Source organism: Panthera tigris, chromosome A2, assembly GCF_018350195.1.
Source record: "Panthera tigris isolate Pti1 chromosome A2, P.tigris_Pti1_mat1.1, whole genome shotgun sequence".
Taxonomy (NCBI): Eukaryota; Metazoa; Chordata; class Mammalia; order Carnivora; family Felidae; genus Panthera; species Panthera tigris.
The window spans coordinates 100,956,745-100,973,832 of record NC_056661.1 but is presented as its reverse complement, the minus strand read 5'-3'; the positions used below and the strand labels follow the sequence as shown (position 1 = coordinate 100,973,832).

At 38.9% G+C, this 17,088-nt stretch overlaps 1 protein-coding gene across 4 annotated transcripts in view; it reads right to left on the bottom strand.

Moving 5' to 3' along the window:
- NXPH1 (neurexophilin 1) overlaps nt 1-13,201 on the bottom strand; it is a 627,612-nt gene extending 614,411 nt beyond the window's left edge. For all 4 annotated transcript variants that reach the window (XR_006211339.1, XR_006211338.1, XM_042967193.1 and 1 more), the window contains exon 1: nt 12,707-13,201. The gene's annotated coding sequence lies outside the window, so the exon portion shown is untranslated. The remainder of the gene's footprint in view (nt 1-12,706) is intronic.
- Between the last annotated feature and the right edge of the window lie 3,887 nt (nt 13,202-17,088).

Sequence of the window (17,088 nt, the reverse complement as noted above, 5' to 3'; positions counted from 1 at the left end):
CTGAGGGTTGATGGGGGGTGGGAGGGAGGGCAGGGTGGGTGATGTGTATTGAGGAGGGCACCTTTTGGGATGAGCACTGGGTGTTGTATGGAAACCAATTTGACAGTAAATTTCATATATTAAAAAATAAAAAAAAAACAAAAAACAAAAAAAAAACATAAATTGTAAAATTAAAAAAAAATAAATAAAAATAAAATAAAATGTAATGTGATATAAAGTTAATTGTATTCATTCTTTTTCTTCTTTCTGTACCATTTTTTATAACAACTTTTTAAATTGTAGGGGGGAGGATGGGATTTTACACTCAAACTGCACCTATAAACAAAATAATAGCACAATAAAACACAGAAGAAAATAAAGGCTAAACATGAGATCTCTTGAAAGCAAGTAGAAATACAACATTCACACAGCAGTATGAGTGAGTAGTCATGGTGTGCCAAAAAAATAACACATTTTGCGTTCATGCAGATATAGCACACAATTAGAATTTGTTCCACATGACATTTTTTGAGTATGAACAATTGTTTGAAAATTTGGGTGAATGTATCTGGCTGAAATTATAATGTTAAAACAACACTCCACTCCCCAGAGCATATTCATTTAGTATGCCAGGGGTTGAAAAAGTCATTATGCTGAATAAAACGGAGTTATTCAAAAAAAGTGGAATAAATTTTCATGAGCCTATTGTAATGAAGAGTTGTTAGCTGAACCGTTATTAGGTAGGGTAAGTCTGAACTACAAGCAAAGAGAAACTATTGCTACATGCAAGAACATGGATGAATATCACAAATATATTGTTGAGGCAAAGCCAAGCAAAAAAGTATGTATACTGTATACTTCTATTTACATAAAATTCAAAAATGTGCAAATCTAACCTACGGTGTCAGAAATCAGATTAGCAGATAACTTTGCGGAAGAGAGAAGATCTAACTGGAAAGGGCATGTGGATGGCTTTTGGGGTATGGGTAATGTTCTGTTTCTTGATCCAAGTAATGGTAACCAGGGTATATTTTTGTGATCGTTCAGTTGCATTACTTGTGTTTGGGGCACTTTTCTTTTTAGATGTCATAGTTTGCTAAAAATATTTATTTAAAACAATTTTTTAAATATCATTGAAAAAGTAGGGGCACCTGGGTGGCTCAGTTGGTTAAGTATCCGACTTCGACTCAGGTCATAATCTCACAGTTTGTGGGTTCGAGCCCCGCATGGGGCTCTGTGCTGACAGCTCAGAGCCTGGAACCTATTTCAGATTCTGTGTCTCCCTCTCTCTCTGCCCTTCCCCCACTTGTACTCAGTCTCTCTCTCTCTCAAAAATAAAATAAAACATTACAAAAAAATTTTAATATCATTGAAAAAGCAACAAAAAATATCAAGTACCTAAGGAATAAAACTAACGAGAGATATGCAAATCTCTATGGAAGAAACTATGAAACTTTGCTGAACAAAATGAAAAACCTAAAGAAATAGAGATTATCTACTATGTTCATAGCTTAGAAGGATCAATGTTGTATAGATTTAATTTTCAAAATGATCTATAGGCTCAACACAACCTCAATCAAAATACCAACAGTTTCTGTGTATGTATGTGTGTGCCTGTGTCTGTGTCTGTGTGTGTGTGTTCTGACAGGCTGATTCTAAGATTTAAATGGAAAAGCTAAAGTCTACGAATAATCTATATTCTAGACATTCCAAAAAGGAAAGAACAAGGTGTGGGAAGATTTGTTCTGCTGGATATCAACACTTGACATAAAGCTAAGGTAATGAAGGGATCGTTACATTGACGGAAGAATACCCAAATCAACATAGAACAGAGAGAATAGAAACAGACCCTCATATATAAATAAACACTTTATGACAAAAGTACCACTTCAGAGCAGTGAGAATGGGACCATGTTTTCCATAAATAGTGTTTGGACAATTCAACATATGGAAAAAAATAAAATTGGACCCCATCTCACACCACACAAAAATTGATTTCAAATCTGTTACAGACCTAAGTGTAAAAGGCAAAATAATAATGCTTTCAGAAAATAATATAGCAGAATATCCTTATGATTGTGGATAGAAAATTATTATACAAAGGACAGAAATAACAAAAGAATTTAAAGAAAAAGAAAAAAGAGAACCAAAAATCTTAGTAAATCCTACTGTATTCAATTACGAACTCTGTTCATCTAAAGAGGCCTTAAGTGCACCTTTTGGGATGAGCACTGGGTGTAGTATGGAAACCAATTTGACAGTAAATTTCATATATTAAATAAATAAATAAATAAATAAATAAATAAATAAATAAATAAATAAAAATAAATAAATTAAATAAAGATGCCTTAAGTAAGTGAAAGGCAAGCCATGGGATGAGGGAAAACACTAATTGTAGCAACTATAATCAACAAATATAAGATTCATATTATATAAAAAAAAACTTTTATAAATCAATAAGAAAAAGACAACCTGCTTAAAAATGCACAAAAGCCTTAAAAGAGCACTGTACAAAAAGAGAAAATCCAAATGAATAAAACTAAATATTGGAAAACACCCCTACCTCATTATGTAACCTTGGAAATGTAAATTGAATCCACAACATGATATGACTAACTTGACAATGGAATGGCTAAATTTTTTTTTAATTTAATGTCAAGTGTTTATAAGGATGCTGATGAATGAAAACTGCCAAACATTGCTGATGACAGTATCAATTAATACAACTGGAAAATAACAGCACTGTTAATAAAGTTGATAATACAAATATCCTATGACCTAGAGATAAACCCCTAGATACATACACAACAAAAATGTGCACTCTGGGCTCAAATACACATACAAGAATGTTCTATAACATCGTTATTCATAATAACTCCAAAATCTTTTAAAGTGCCCATCAACAGCACAAAAGATTGTGGAATATTATACAGCAATGAAAATTAATGAACCATGGTACACATCATCATAGTTGAATCTCAGAAACATACTGTTGAAAGAAAACATACACATAAGAGTACTTACTGTACGATTTCATTTATATAAAGCTCAAAAGTGGGTTAAAAGAAGTAAATAAGCCTTCATAGTATTTGGTAATGCATTCTTCATAGATAACACTATAAAGTAAAATTAAGCAAGGAGATGCTAACTACAAAGATCATGGTAAGGATCTCCTCTGGAGCAGGAAAAGGGCTTTGATAAGAAAGAGGTATGTTGTACATATTTCTTGATCTGGGTAGTTTTCACGTGAATATTGTTTTATAGTAATTCATTAAGCTACATGCTTATGCTTTACCTATGGTTTACTTGATATATTTTACTATTTTTTTAAAAGTTATAAAGAGAAAAAAGAAAAACAGAGAAAAAACCTCACCATCCTATACCATCCCATTTATTTCCCTTTCTTCTCTAGTAACACTTGACGTTGTTTTTGTTTTTTATAATACCATGTTTCTAAACACATACAAAAAACTTGAGGATGTTCATGTGCATTGTCTTAAGCCTTACCTAGCATGAAACAACTTGAGGGCAGGGGCCATATCTTTATCTTCCCTCGTATCTTCCAGAACCTTTGCACTATGGTCAGCTCAGACCAGGCACTCAGTACTCAAACATGAAAAGATTTAGAGACTTGATTCACTGGCTGACCAGAATAAATCTCTTCCCAGGGAAAGTTGAAACTCTCCTTTGCCTGCTTCACGCTTCCCATATCAAAAATTTGTAACATACACAGAAGCTGATAAGCTTATTAATCATAACGAAAAAAAAAATTGAGGCTCTCAAAGGAAAAAGAAATTGAGAAAAAGAATGGAAGAAGGTGAATTTCCCCTTATTGTATTCTGTCATTTCCTTCTGACTTTCTAGATGATTTCAGAAAACCTAGGCATTAGCCCTAATTCCTTTCTGAGTCTGAGAGTAGGAAATATATGTAGTTCCATAGTTTTGCATGGCTTTAGTATTCCTTGAGATAAGAGGCATCATTGTCTATGAAGTATTTGTGACATTCTAATAAAAAGTGTTGTATGAAGTACCTGGGTTAAGCAGCCAACTCTTGATTTCGGCTCAGGTCATGATATCACAGTTTTGGAGACGGAGCCGCATGTTGGAGCTGCACTGACAGTGCAGAGCCTGCTTGGCGTTTTCTCTCTCTCTGTCTCTCTCTCTCTCTCTCTCTCTGCCCCTCCCCTGCTCTCCCTCTCTCTCAAAATAAAGAAACATTTAAAAAAAAAAAGTGTTGTGAGCTTCTAAGAATTAATTCAGCAAAGTTAGATTATATTAAAATAAGATAGTGAGATTTGGGATAAAGAACTGGATGGTCCCTGGTCCAGACCCCAGATCTATCACTTCAAAACTGTCTGACATTAGTCAATTATCCTCTATGAGCCTCAGTTTCCTCACATTTTAAAATGGAGATGATATATTAACTCTCCATCTAGGTTGCTATGAATAGCAGTTAAGATCACACATATAAAGAATAGCAGTAAATTTACACATATAAAAGGACTTGGTAGAAGGCTCTAAACAAAGGTTCTTTTCTTTCCACCCTCTGCATTTGTTGGAGATTGTGATGGGGTTAACCCCCAGTTTGTAAACTTCATTCTTTCTTCGAAACACAGGCTGGTAGACTTGATAAATCAACTAATGGCACAGATGGAAAAAAAGAAGCATTTTGAATTCAGCCAAAAAGAAATTTAAGAAAGCACAAAGTAAGGGCACTGAAATTTCTTTATAGAAAGAAACCCTGAGAACACAAAACACAGAAAAGTAGAGAACTTACTTTACATGAATAACATACGATATTAATGCATTTGGTCAATGGTCAATTGTTTACAAAGCAATTGTTTACAGACAATTATTTGTAAAGACTTATTTAATTTTTTTTGTAATGTTTTTACTTCTTTTTGAGACAGAGCATGAGCATGAGCAGGGAGGGGCAGAGAGAGAGGGAGACATAGAACCCAAGGCTCCAGGCTCTGAGCTGTCAGCACAGAGCCTGATGCGGGGCTCGAACTCATGAAGTGTGAGACCATGACCTAAGCTGAAGTCGGACGCTTAACTGACTGAGCCACCCAGGCACCCCTGTAAAGACTTATTTAAAAATCCCACCCTTGTAATACATCACAATTGTTTCCATATCCCTGAGTGCAGTGATACTGTGAATTTCTATTTTTATTTTAGCTATCAGTTAATTAACTATTCAGTCTCAGGAAGGTGTTTGAATCAATTAAATTCCTATAACCATATTAATTTATGTAAATCCACCAATCTCATTATTTCGATTCTAAGTCCACATCTTTTTTGCATTTCAGCAGTTAGAAAAACTAACAAAAATTATTAGATTCACTTGGTCACCTTTAAAGATTCTGTTAATCAAGAAAGTCAACATTGGGAATTTTTCTTATTTCTTCCATGATGTTTCTTCCAGATTTGTTAGGGCAACAAATGAAAAAGTAAACCTACCTCATTCCCCAGTGACCTGCTCTATAACATTTTCCCCTAATGAGATTTGAGATCATCTCTGGTTCCATCTTGCTTACTGGGTAATATTTGTTCTGGCCAGTGCACCAGATATCTGGACTCCAAATATCACGTTTGTGCTTAGTCTGGTCACCTAGAAGGCTTTCCTTTCTCCCCCACGGAACTTCACAGTACAGCTCCCCTACACTGTCCCCTCCAAAGAAACTCCCCACTGCACCAAGTCCTCAATGACAGCCATCTTTGGAACTCTATCCTACCACATGCATAACCATCTATCATCTTGATTTGCTCACTATCATGGGTTTGTCCTATGTCCCTAACTACATCGTAAGTTCTTCCAAAACAAGCCTGTCTTCCCAACAACTTCTAACATAGTTCTTGGCACCTAATAGGCTTGTTGAGAGGGGAGGACAATAGAGGATAAAGAATGTCTGAATTAAATAGGCTGATCCAAAACTACCAGATGCTAAACGCATCTTAAATCACCATGTGGCCCATCCATAAAAAATCACAACAGGTGGAGGGAGTGGAGGGTGCAAACACAAACGCACACAGAGAAGCCCCTATAATCTTCTTTGCAGAAGAAGTTCTGTTTTGCTTTGTTTTGTTTGACAAACTATATATTGTTGATCTTTTCATCTTTCCTAGTATGAGAGATGAAAAAGGATATTGTTGTTTACTGTGTTGCCAGAAAGCTAACAAGGCTGCCTTATCCACTGGCTTCCAGTGGGTTCCAATGCTGAGCAGTGAGGTCAGGGTAGTTATTCCTCCACCTCCCTCCCTGAGGGGTCCCCCCAGGCTAGCTGCATCTTCCCACCAAAGGCCTTGGCAGCCCTGTTCACATAGCCTCACCATGTCTATGTCCTGATAACTCAGTGCCCTCACCTCACCCCTGGTTCTCGATGGCACTGCACTCAGCGCTTTTCCCACACCCTGCTCATATATCCGCAAAACTCTCTTCAAATTACCCAATTTGAATGGACTGTTTCCTGTAAGGACCAGAGGTGACTTGAGAATCATGAGATCCAAAGAAAAAGAATAAATACAATGATTTCTAGGCAGAGAGACAGCAACAACACAGGCCCTAAAGCAGGAGATGCAGTATTCAAGGAACAGCATGTAGTCCAGGAGGGCTGGAGAAGAGGAAAGATTAAGAAGAGATGAACCTAAAGAGAAAGCAAAGGCCAGATAATTCAGAGATTTGATAGCATTATAAAGACTTGACCATTTACTTTGGGTGACCATTGGAGAGTTTAGAGGACATAAATTATCTAAGTTTTCTTTTTAGCAGGATGATTCTGGAAGCTGTATTAACAATAAACTGTGAAGGGCCACGTTAAAACAGAGTGATCAATCTGGAGGCTACTGCATTATTCTGCCCTTGATATAATCTTAGTGGGTTGGCCTGAGCAGGTGGAAGTGGCAAAAGTGCTTGGATTCTGAATATATTTTACAAATAAAACCATCAGAATTTGCTGACAGAAGTGAAATCTCCTTTCCTGCATTATGTTTCTTCCTAGAACTTATCACTTTCTAACACACGACAAATTTAACTCTCAGTGTTTTAACTGAGCCTCTAGCAGAAAGGAGAGCTCCATAAAGGTGGGGAAATTTGTTGTCTGTTTTGTTCACTGCTCTACCCCCAATGCCTAATACACAGTAGGCACTCAAATAAATGTTAACTGAATTGATTCATCTGAAGAATTTTAATAATTCAATCTAGATATTTTACTCTTGTCATGTACCGCTCCTTTTGTGGACATTAATTACAGGTTTGATGTTACTATTCCACTATACATAACTTGCTACAGTGAATCCACTTTAAATTGATCTACGTTGTTTAGAAAGTGCCACCTAGATTACTTCTATAGTTTAGTACTCCTATTCTCATAACTGATATGTAAACACACAGCTGTTAATGTGCCAGACATGGAATTAAGTCATTGCTGACTTCTAATGCACTTGATTTAATTGGCATGAATGTCATGGAGGCATATCTGCAAGGGCAGATGGTATAACAACTACTCTTGTATTGAGGTAATGTGCCTGCTCTTTATTTTGAGGGTATGATCTATTGATAAAGCTGCTTTAATGCAGCCATTCTGATGGCAAGATAATATGATGACACCAATCTGAGGAAATGGATTTGAAGCAGGAACATTGTAACACTACCTAAAAACAAACCATCAGATTTCTACCTTTCATTTTCCACCAAGTGATGAGTTTCATTCCACCTGGGGGGCTCAGTCGTTTACGTGGCTGACTCTTGATTTTGGTTCAAGTGATGATCTCGCAGTTCGTGGGATTGAGCCCCATGTCGGGGTCTGAGCTGACAGCATGGAGCCTACCTGGCATTCTCTCTCTCTGCCCCTCCCCTGCCCACACTCTTTCTCTAAATAAATAAATACATACATGAATAAATAAATAAATAAATAAATAAATACATTTAAAAAAACACAAAGTGTAGCTATAGAAATAAGAAACTAAAACCAAAGCAAAACTCTAAAAGATTATGATTATTTATAGGCATTGAATTTTTTCCAAAAATACAGAGTTCACTGTAGAAAGCCCTTCAAGTACATACATGATGCTAATATTGCTATCTCAGTGCCACACTGTAGAATTTGAGGTGGAGGACTCATGATTATCTCATTTATTCTAATTAATCTCACCACTATTATGTCCAAAGACCCATCCAGTCAGAATGAATGTCTCCCTCCTCCATATTCCTCTATAATTTTGTATGCAATGCTGCAGTGGGCTATCACTATTCCCCATTCTTACCAAACTGATAAAATGTGACATGAATCAGAAGTTACATTCCTCAAAGTGTGTTAGGCTCTAAGTCTTGAGAGAACACCCCAGTCTTATTTCCTTTCTTCTTTATCTTCTTCAACTATCCCAAGGAACTTAAATCGCATCTATCAGGGAAGACCAGAGATACTATTTTTACATAATGGTTTAATAAAAGTGGTATCAACTGAAAAAAATTACACTACAGACCTATTTAATTAACTCAGGGCATTGAAGATACAAAAAAAAAAAAATCCCTTAAACATGCAACTATGAGAGGTCAAAGCAATTCCTTGTACTATAATCATGTAAGTTTAGAATTTGCTTAATCCCAGCTAAGTGCTTATAGTTAATTTAAGAAGATTAGTTTATTCCATAGATTTCGTGCATTAGCCAAGAATAATGAAATGGCAATAATTCTACCATATGGAGAAGTGCATTTATGAGACTGTTTGGCAATTCATCTGACAAATATTGGTGAAGCACCTACTAGGTGCCAGGCACTGTTCTATATGCTGGGAAAACAAAGGTAAACCAGACAGACAAAGTGCTTGATATCATGGAGATATCTTAGGAGTTTGGGGGACAGGAAGTAAACAGGTAAATAAACCAATTTACAACATAATTATGGCAACTGTTAAGGAAAAAACAACAGCGATACAGGGATAGAGTACAATTAGGGGTGTGTGAAGGATAAGGTGGTCAGGAAAGGTTTCTTAGAAGAGGCCATGTTTTAACAGAGATCTCAATTGGCAAGGACAGAAGTAAACACAGATCTGGAGGAAAAATATTCCAGGCTATGGTAAAAGCAGGTTTTAAAACCAGAAGGCAGAAGAAAGGTCCATGTGGCTAAAGAGTGAGCAAGGAGAAGTCATAAGCAGCCAGTGTGAAGAGGGAGGCAGGAAACAAGATAATGTAGAGCCTTAGAGATTCATGGTAAAGAGTCTGGATTTTACTTAAGTGTAATGAGAAGCAGTGGGAGTTTTCTTATATCTTAAAACTTCAGATATAGTGCTATGTACTTAGACTACTGTGTTTCACAAATATGCACTCATTTAATCATTTATTTTTTTAAGTTTATTTATTTATTTTGAGAGAGAGAGTGCAAACGGGGGAAGGTCAGAGAAAAAGAGAGACAGAACCCCAAGTAGGCTCCACATCATCAGCACAGAGCCTGATGTGGGGCTTGAACTCACGAATGGCAAGATCATGACCTGAGCGGAGATCAAGAGTTGGACACCTAACAGACTGCGCCACCCAGGCGCCCCTCACTTAATCATTTAAACAAGCCGAGGGGTGCCTGGGTGGCGCAGTCAGTTATGTGTCCAACTTTGGCTCAGGTCATGATACCACAGTCTGTGAGTTCAAGCCCTGCTTCAGGTTCTGTGCTAACAGCTAAGATCCTGGAGCCTCCTTCGGATTCTGGCTCTCCCTCTCTCTCTGCCCTCCCCCACTCACATCCTGTCTCTCTCTCTCTCTCAAAAATAAATAAATATTTTTAAAAAATTTGTAACAAGCCTATAAGATAGATGCTTTACTATCCTTATTTTTTGGATAGTAAACTGAGGAAACTGAGACCCAGAGAGATTTGAGAACATATCATCACACATGCCTGTACATAACATGGCCAGGATAGTAACTAGGACTACAGAACTGATTTATTTATAAAGTTCACTCTGGCTGCAATGTGAAAGAGCAAATGTAGGAGGGCAGGAATAGTCTAGGCCAGAGATGATGGGGGCTGGAGATGTCAGTGCAGCACATGAGAACATGGTGTCTTAGTCCGTCCAGGTTGCCACAACAAAGTAACTATGTTTGCTTCTACAAAGTGAAGCCTATAAAAACTGAGAGATTATCTACAAAAAAAGGAAACCAGAAATATGTGACCCACAGACTCAGAAAAATTTCGTTAACCCTTCAGAAGATTACAGAACACTTAACCCCAGACGATTAGAGAAAAATCTGAGGTCTATACTGCAAAGAAAAAAATTGGTTTTACCCATATATTCACTCCAACCATTTGAAAAAGGCACATAGTACTCTCACTTCATGGTTACTTATGCATTGCCCTATCGCTGTATTGCTCTCTCTGTAGTATCTACAATAGGCAGGCCCTGAGCTAGCAGTCTGGGGGAAAAAAGCAAATAATATTTTTAAACTATATTAAATATTAAATTATTGAAAATTGAGGTAAATGCGACACCAGCAACAAACAAGGTTCTGACATGGAGAATAGTAGAGGAACCTACTTAAATAGGGAGGTCAGGGGCACCTGGGTGGCTCAGTCTAGGTTAAGCAGCTGACTCTTGATTTCAGTTCAGGTCATGATCTCACGGTTTGAGCCCCACTTCGGGCTCGTAGGGCTCTGCGCTGACAGCATGAAGCCTGCTTGGGATCCTCTCTCTCCCTCTCTCTGTCCCTCCCCCACTAGCTCATGCATGCTCTCTCTCTCTGTCAAAATAAATAAACTTTAAAAAAGTCAAATAGGGAAGTCAGTGAAGGCCTTTCTGAGAACAAGACATTTGAACTGGGACCCAAAGAAGGACAGAGAAAAGAGTATTCCAGACAGAGGGAAAATATGTGCAAAAGTTCTCATATAGGAGAGATTTTAAACACACCAGTGCAGAGGCACCTGGGTGGCTCAGTCAGTTAAGCGTCCAACTTCAACTCAGGTGATGATCTCATGGTTCATGACTTCAGAGCCTGCAGCCTGCTTCAGATTCTGTGTCTCCCTCTCTCTCTGTCCCTCCCCCACTCATGGTCTGTCTCTCTCTCTCTCAAAAACAAAACATTGAAAAAAAATTTTGTAAATAAAAAAAAAAAATCCACCAGTGCAGATGGGGCTACATGAGGGAGGTTTGAAAGATAAGCAGGGCTTGAAGGTCAAAGACGGGACTTTATTGTTTGCACAACATGAGGCCCTTAGAAGATTTCAAGCATGCTGATGGCATCATCATATTCACTCAGGCAGTCAGTTTAACAATTATACAACAATTACATAACTATACACAGACCATCTACTGTGTGACAGGCACCTGTGCTGGCACATGCATACCCCAGAATTTGGGAAGCAGTAACAGGCCATCCTCTATGCCACTGCTGTGTGTTCCAGAATTCATCCTCTCCTAGACTATATAGGGGAGCACAAATGAGGAAGCAATATTTTAAAAGTACAATGGTGAAGTCTATCAAATTAACTGTGACTTCTAAATTGCTTAAGAATATAACCTAATCTGGTTCATTCCTACAGTATCTGCAGAATTAAAGGCTCACTGACTCAATTTACGAATGAATAAATGATAGTAAAGCCAACTGCAGCTCTAAATAATAGACACTATAAATGATTCTGGCCTAAAATGGCAAGAGTTCCTAAAGTAAATATTTTGCTACAGTCTCTTACAAATAATTCAGATTTCTGTTTGAACCAGCTGTCAGTGTTCCTGGGGGAAACTAAACTGAATACACACCTGCCTATAACTCTACTTCCTGTTTCATAAGCCACAGTGGACAAGGGTATAGAGGAAAGAGACGCTCTCCACATTCTCTCTTGTTGGATCCACTTTCTTGTCCACAAACAATCCTAAAACTACAGACAGTAGTTAAGAAGGAGTTGAAGAGGAGGAATTGGGTAGGGAGGGTCTCACCCTTCCAGACTTAAGACCATTTGGACATGTTGTGAAGACGCACACTTCACGGAAATTTCTTCAAATGTGCTGAGTTTCAAGTTTCTTATCTTAGATCATGGGGGGAAAAACAGCAATAGACAGATTAATAGGGACGATCACTGTAAATGTTAAATGTATGAAAACAAAACAAAATAAAAAACAGACCACTACGACCGAGACTGGAAAAGGAGGGAATTCAGAATAAACCAGATAGCATGGAGAAGGACAAAGCTGGAGGTGGTGGTCACTCTGCACTAGGGGAATTTCAAGATTCCACACACCATAAACTGTGGCTATTAAATGGTGGGGGTGAGGGGGGTAGGGGATGGGGGGAGGCAGGAATATTGAGCATTGCTCACTCATTCATACCTGTGTAGAAACTAAGAGCTATCCGGAAGGAACCAAACCAAAACTTCACTTACTTACACTTTAGGCTCTCCCAGGAATGCATTCTTAAACCAGTCAATCAGGAATTACCGGATCAGCAGGGGGCGGGGGGGGGGGGGGGGGGGGGGGGGGAAGCGATCGTGCCAGAGCCAAAGCCTTTCTGCTTGGTATAAATTCCTGGTTCCCCGTGCCCTCCACGTATAAAAATCTTTCAGTTTGTGCAGCTCCTTGGAGCTCCCTTCTTCTATTGGCTAGATTGGAAGCTGTCTGATTTGAACCCATTTTTGCTCAAATAAACTATTAAAATTTGTAACGCGCCTCAGTTTATCTTTTACCAGCTCCAGGTCAGAAGAGAGACCTGAAGGAGACTCCCAACAGCCCCAGGAGCCCCAGGACACAGGTACCTGTTGAGCTCCTTGAAGGTGCAGCGTTCTTGCTGTTTCTGGAGGACAGGGTAAGTCCCTCTAGGACAGCTTCTGTCAGGATCCTTCAGACTTGGAGGTCAAAGAACCAGCTGGAGCCAGTCTGCATCAAACTTGGAAACCGGACCGGCTCCGGGTAGGGCCGGGGTCCCACCTGGGAACCGGGTGAGCTCTAGGAACGGCCTGGGTCCCACTTGGAAACCGGACCTGGTCCAGGGACGGCCTGGGTCCCACTTGGAAACCGGACCGGGTCCAGGGACGGCCTGGGTCCCACTTGGAAACCGGACCGGGTTCAGGGACGGCCTGGGTCCCACTTGGAAACCAGGTGAGCTCTAGGAACGGCCTGGGTCCCACTTGGAAACTGGACCGGGTCCAGGGACGGCCTGGGTCCCACTTGGAAACTGGACCGGATCCAGGGACGGCCTGGGTCCCACTTGGAAACCGGACCGGGTTCAGGGACGGCCTGGGTCCCACTTGGAAACCAGGTGAGCTCTAGGAACGGCCTGGGTCCCACTTGGAAACCGGACCTGGTTCAGGGACAGTCTGGGTCCCACTTCGGAACCGGACCGGGTCCAGGGACGGTCTGGGTCCCACTTGGAAACTGGACCGGGTTCAGGGACGGCCTGGGTCCCACCTGGAAACCGGACCAGGTGCATTCACGGACTGGGCCTCTCTTCGAAACCGGATTAGGTCTGAAGTCAGGCTGGATCCAACTTAAACTGAACTGAGTCTAGTATGAGGCCTCAGGTGAACAAAATTTTAAGGCTGAACAAGCAGGATAACCTTACCAACCATTATCTTGAAATTCAGTGGCCAGTGGAGAACCTTAAACCTAGATAAGTCTTGAGGTGCCATAGAGATAAAGGTGTCTCAGCCAGGTACTCACTGTAAAAGTAGAGGAAAAATTATTTTTCCTCCCCTACAGGTTCTGGTGACCAGGACATCCCACTCCCTCCAAAGCCTGCAGCCAGGATCCTTGGAAAACTGGCAGAAGCCAGCAGAAGAGTAAGTATTCTTACCAGTCAGCTCTCCCAGATGTCTATTTGTGGTGCCTGATCGAGAAAGGAAGGTAAAATTTCATGTCCTTCTTTATCTTTATTAATGTTTATTTTTGAGAGAGAGACAGAGCGCCAGCAGGGGAGGGGCAGAGAGAGAGAGGAGACACAGAATGTGAAGCAGGCTCCAGGCTCTGAGCTGCCACCACAGAGCCCAACAGTGGGGCTCAAACCCAAGAACCAGGAGATCGTGACTTGAGCTGAGGTCTGAAGCTTAACCAATGGAGCCACCCAGGCACCCATCATATCATTCTTTTACAAATTCAGATTGGCAGGGAAAAAAAATCTTTGCATTGTGACTGGTCAGTTTGCTCTCAAGTGCCCATTGGTTGTTAATCCTTCCTCAGAACAGCTATTACCTTATTTGCCTCATTTTCTGTCATGAGAACTTGGTTTGTCAGCCATCAGGTTGGGGGCCCCCCAAAATATGGCCAAACAGAAATGTTGCCTCCCATTTGCAACTAGATACAGCTGACAAATGTGGGTTGCACTCCACTTGCTTCTAGGGTCCTACTAACTATTGCCAGATCTCAGTGGAACTGAGGGTTTTTTTCCCCCCTGGGTTATCTTTGGTAGAGACTCTGGATCTTGAGAGGATATTATCTTTTGTACCCTCTTTGGGAACACCTTTTGCATCCACAGGGTTGTTCAATACTGCCAGGAATCGTTACTGTTTGTCCTGGCTGAAATCTTACGATTCAAATTGATTTTTGCACAAATAAACTCTTAAAATTTTTAATATGCTTCAGTTTGCTTTTTAACAGCCTGCACTAATGGAGACAATTGTATGACAGCCGCATAATCCTCCACGCCCGGGGGGGCGGGTAAGACACAAGAGCTCTGTTTATAGTACTGCATTTAAAAGATTACCAAATTATCATTCACTAAAAAATATGTTGTTTATTCACCTCCTTAATCATAATTTTAAAAAAACTCATAATATAAAAAATAAATTAGAGAGACAAAATCTGAACTAGAAGACCTCCATTTGGCCCTTGGACCATTATCTCAATGAAAAGGCAGCCATTTTAAAAAAACCAGCCTTACCAAGCTCTGGGAAAACTTGAAGGCATCTAAAAAAGTCATTAGCATATCCAGCCACCAGGTGTCACCATTGGTTTAAGCAAATGTGCTCTATCTAGCTCTAGGCTAATTCATAGTTTTGGATCTCTGCAACATTAGATGGCATCTCACCTTGACAATTGTTGAAACAGGCTCCAGTTAGTTCCAACCTATTTATGGAGAAATTAGAACTCATTCTAGCAACTTCAAACTTCCTTTCTCGTGCTTTCATGTATTTTTATTAAATAGAAAAAATAAATGAAACCAGCTCAGTCATGCCCTTTAGACTAGTAAACTACAATTAGGAAGAATTATATGAAAACAGTTGTCTGTGTCACAGGGGTAAGATTCAGGTAACAGTGTTTGCTCACCGTTTCCCTTTTTAAAACTGCACTCTCCCATACTGCCTGTTGAAACATCTTCACAAAGGGAAAAGGAGTGGGGAAGAACTTGCCAATTGAGATCCAATTAAAATTTGTTCTTTTTAGGCAGATGATATTTAGATAATAGTCCCTAGGAAGGCAGTTCATATTCTGAAATTTACAAATGATTTTTTCAATGTATGGGTGTATCCAGGATTCCTTAGTTTCTCTATTTTTTAATATAAAGTTTAAGTTAATATCTTTTGTTGCTAATCCTTGGCTTCTCTATAGATTGACAAGTAGTCTGCCATTTATACAAATCCATTTTCTGTCCAACAAGACTCCTTCTGTATCCTCACCCTCATTCAAATATTCCAACAAACAATTCTTTTAAATTCCTACCTCCTTCCATCTCATGACTACTGCCTTCTCAGGGAGAAAACATCGGATAGATTTCTGTTTCCTAAAGATACTGCAAAGATATCTTGGCAGTTCCTCACTACATAGAAACCATCAGTATTGGTTTTCCCACTACAAATGTAAATCTTGAAACAAGAAACAATACATGATAAGAGCAAAGGCCAAAGGGGAAAGCAATGAAGTGTGTGTCTGAGATTGGAAGGAAGAAAATACCAAGTAAGAATTTACCCCTGGCTTGTTCTTATTAAATCACATGATTCTGGCATTGTGTTTTTTATAGCCCCATGATTTTGTTTTTCTTTTATTTGGCAAACAAAATTAAACTCACTATTCAAACAAAATGACATGGAATTGTGTGAGCCAAGATGAACAAAAATGCACAGTTGATTTATTTAAGTTCCAGGAATAATAGTCAATGAGTTTGAATAAAATGTGCTGCTAAAAACAGGACATTAAAGATAATTTAAATATATTCAGTGCAGTCATTCATTCTAGTTCATGCACGTTAAGTAGGTTTTTTATCTCTAAGGTGCCATCAACGGAACTCTCAGACATTCAAAATACCAGTATTATATCATTAACACATTTCTGGTCAATGAGTTGAGTAATGTAGAACTTATGAAAATATGTATTGCCATTCTCTTTCAAATGAGCTGCATATTACATCCATTAACATAACTATATTGATCTAATTTCGTTATTTTCAGTAGAGTGCAGTTTGGAAATATAAAATTGACAAATGAGAGCCAAATGAAGAGGGGGCTAACATCAAAGATCATAAATTACAAAACCTCAAAAAGGAATATCTTTGTAATTGCCATAATGTGGAAATGTTAAATAGCATGCATTTAGTTTTTTAAAAAAGAGAAAATCTTACATGTTTTAACCATTTTATTTTGACCAGACTATATCTGTTGGTAGTAGATTATTTACTCTTCCTTTCAGAGAGCTAGTTGGAGTACACCTAAGTATCTAGATTATTTATCGTATGACTGTGGGAAGGTCAAATCATATGACTGTGGGAAGGATGGATACTTGGGTTCTACTCCCAGAGATTCTTGCTTTAATTGGCCTGGGATGTGATCTGAGCATCAGATATTTAAAAGCTTCCCAGGTAGTTATGAGGCAGACAAGGTTGACAGTCACTGTACCGTTTTCATTTTACACAAATGGATGTTAACACTCTTACTGTTATTTTCAATGTTATTTAATAAAGGGGCTTAGTTGCAAATAGGAATTAAAATGTGCTTGAGGAAATCTTTCAAATTACTGCAAAACATAACTGCAGATTAAACATTCTTTACAACCAAAGGAAGAAGAACATGGAATCAGTAGATGCACCTTCATGCATCTCTTAATTAATCAATAGATCCATTACAAAATTCCCAAAAGCCAATTTTCTGGAGCTTCCAAACAATTTTGGTGTTACCAAAAAAAAAAAAAAAAAAAAAAAGGCACACTAAAA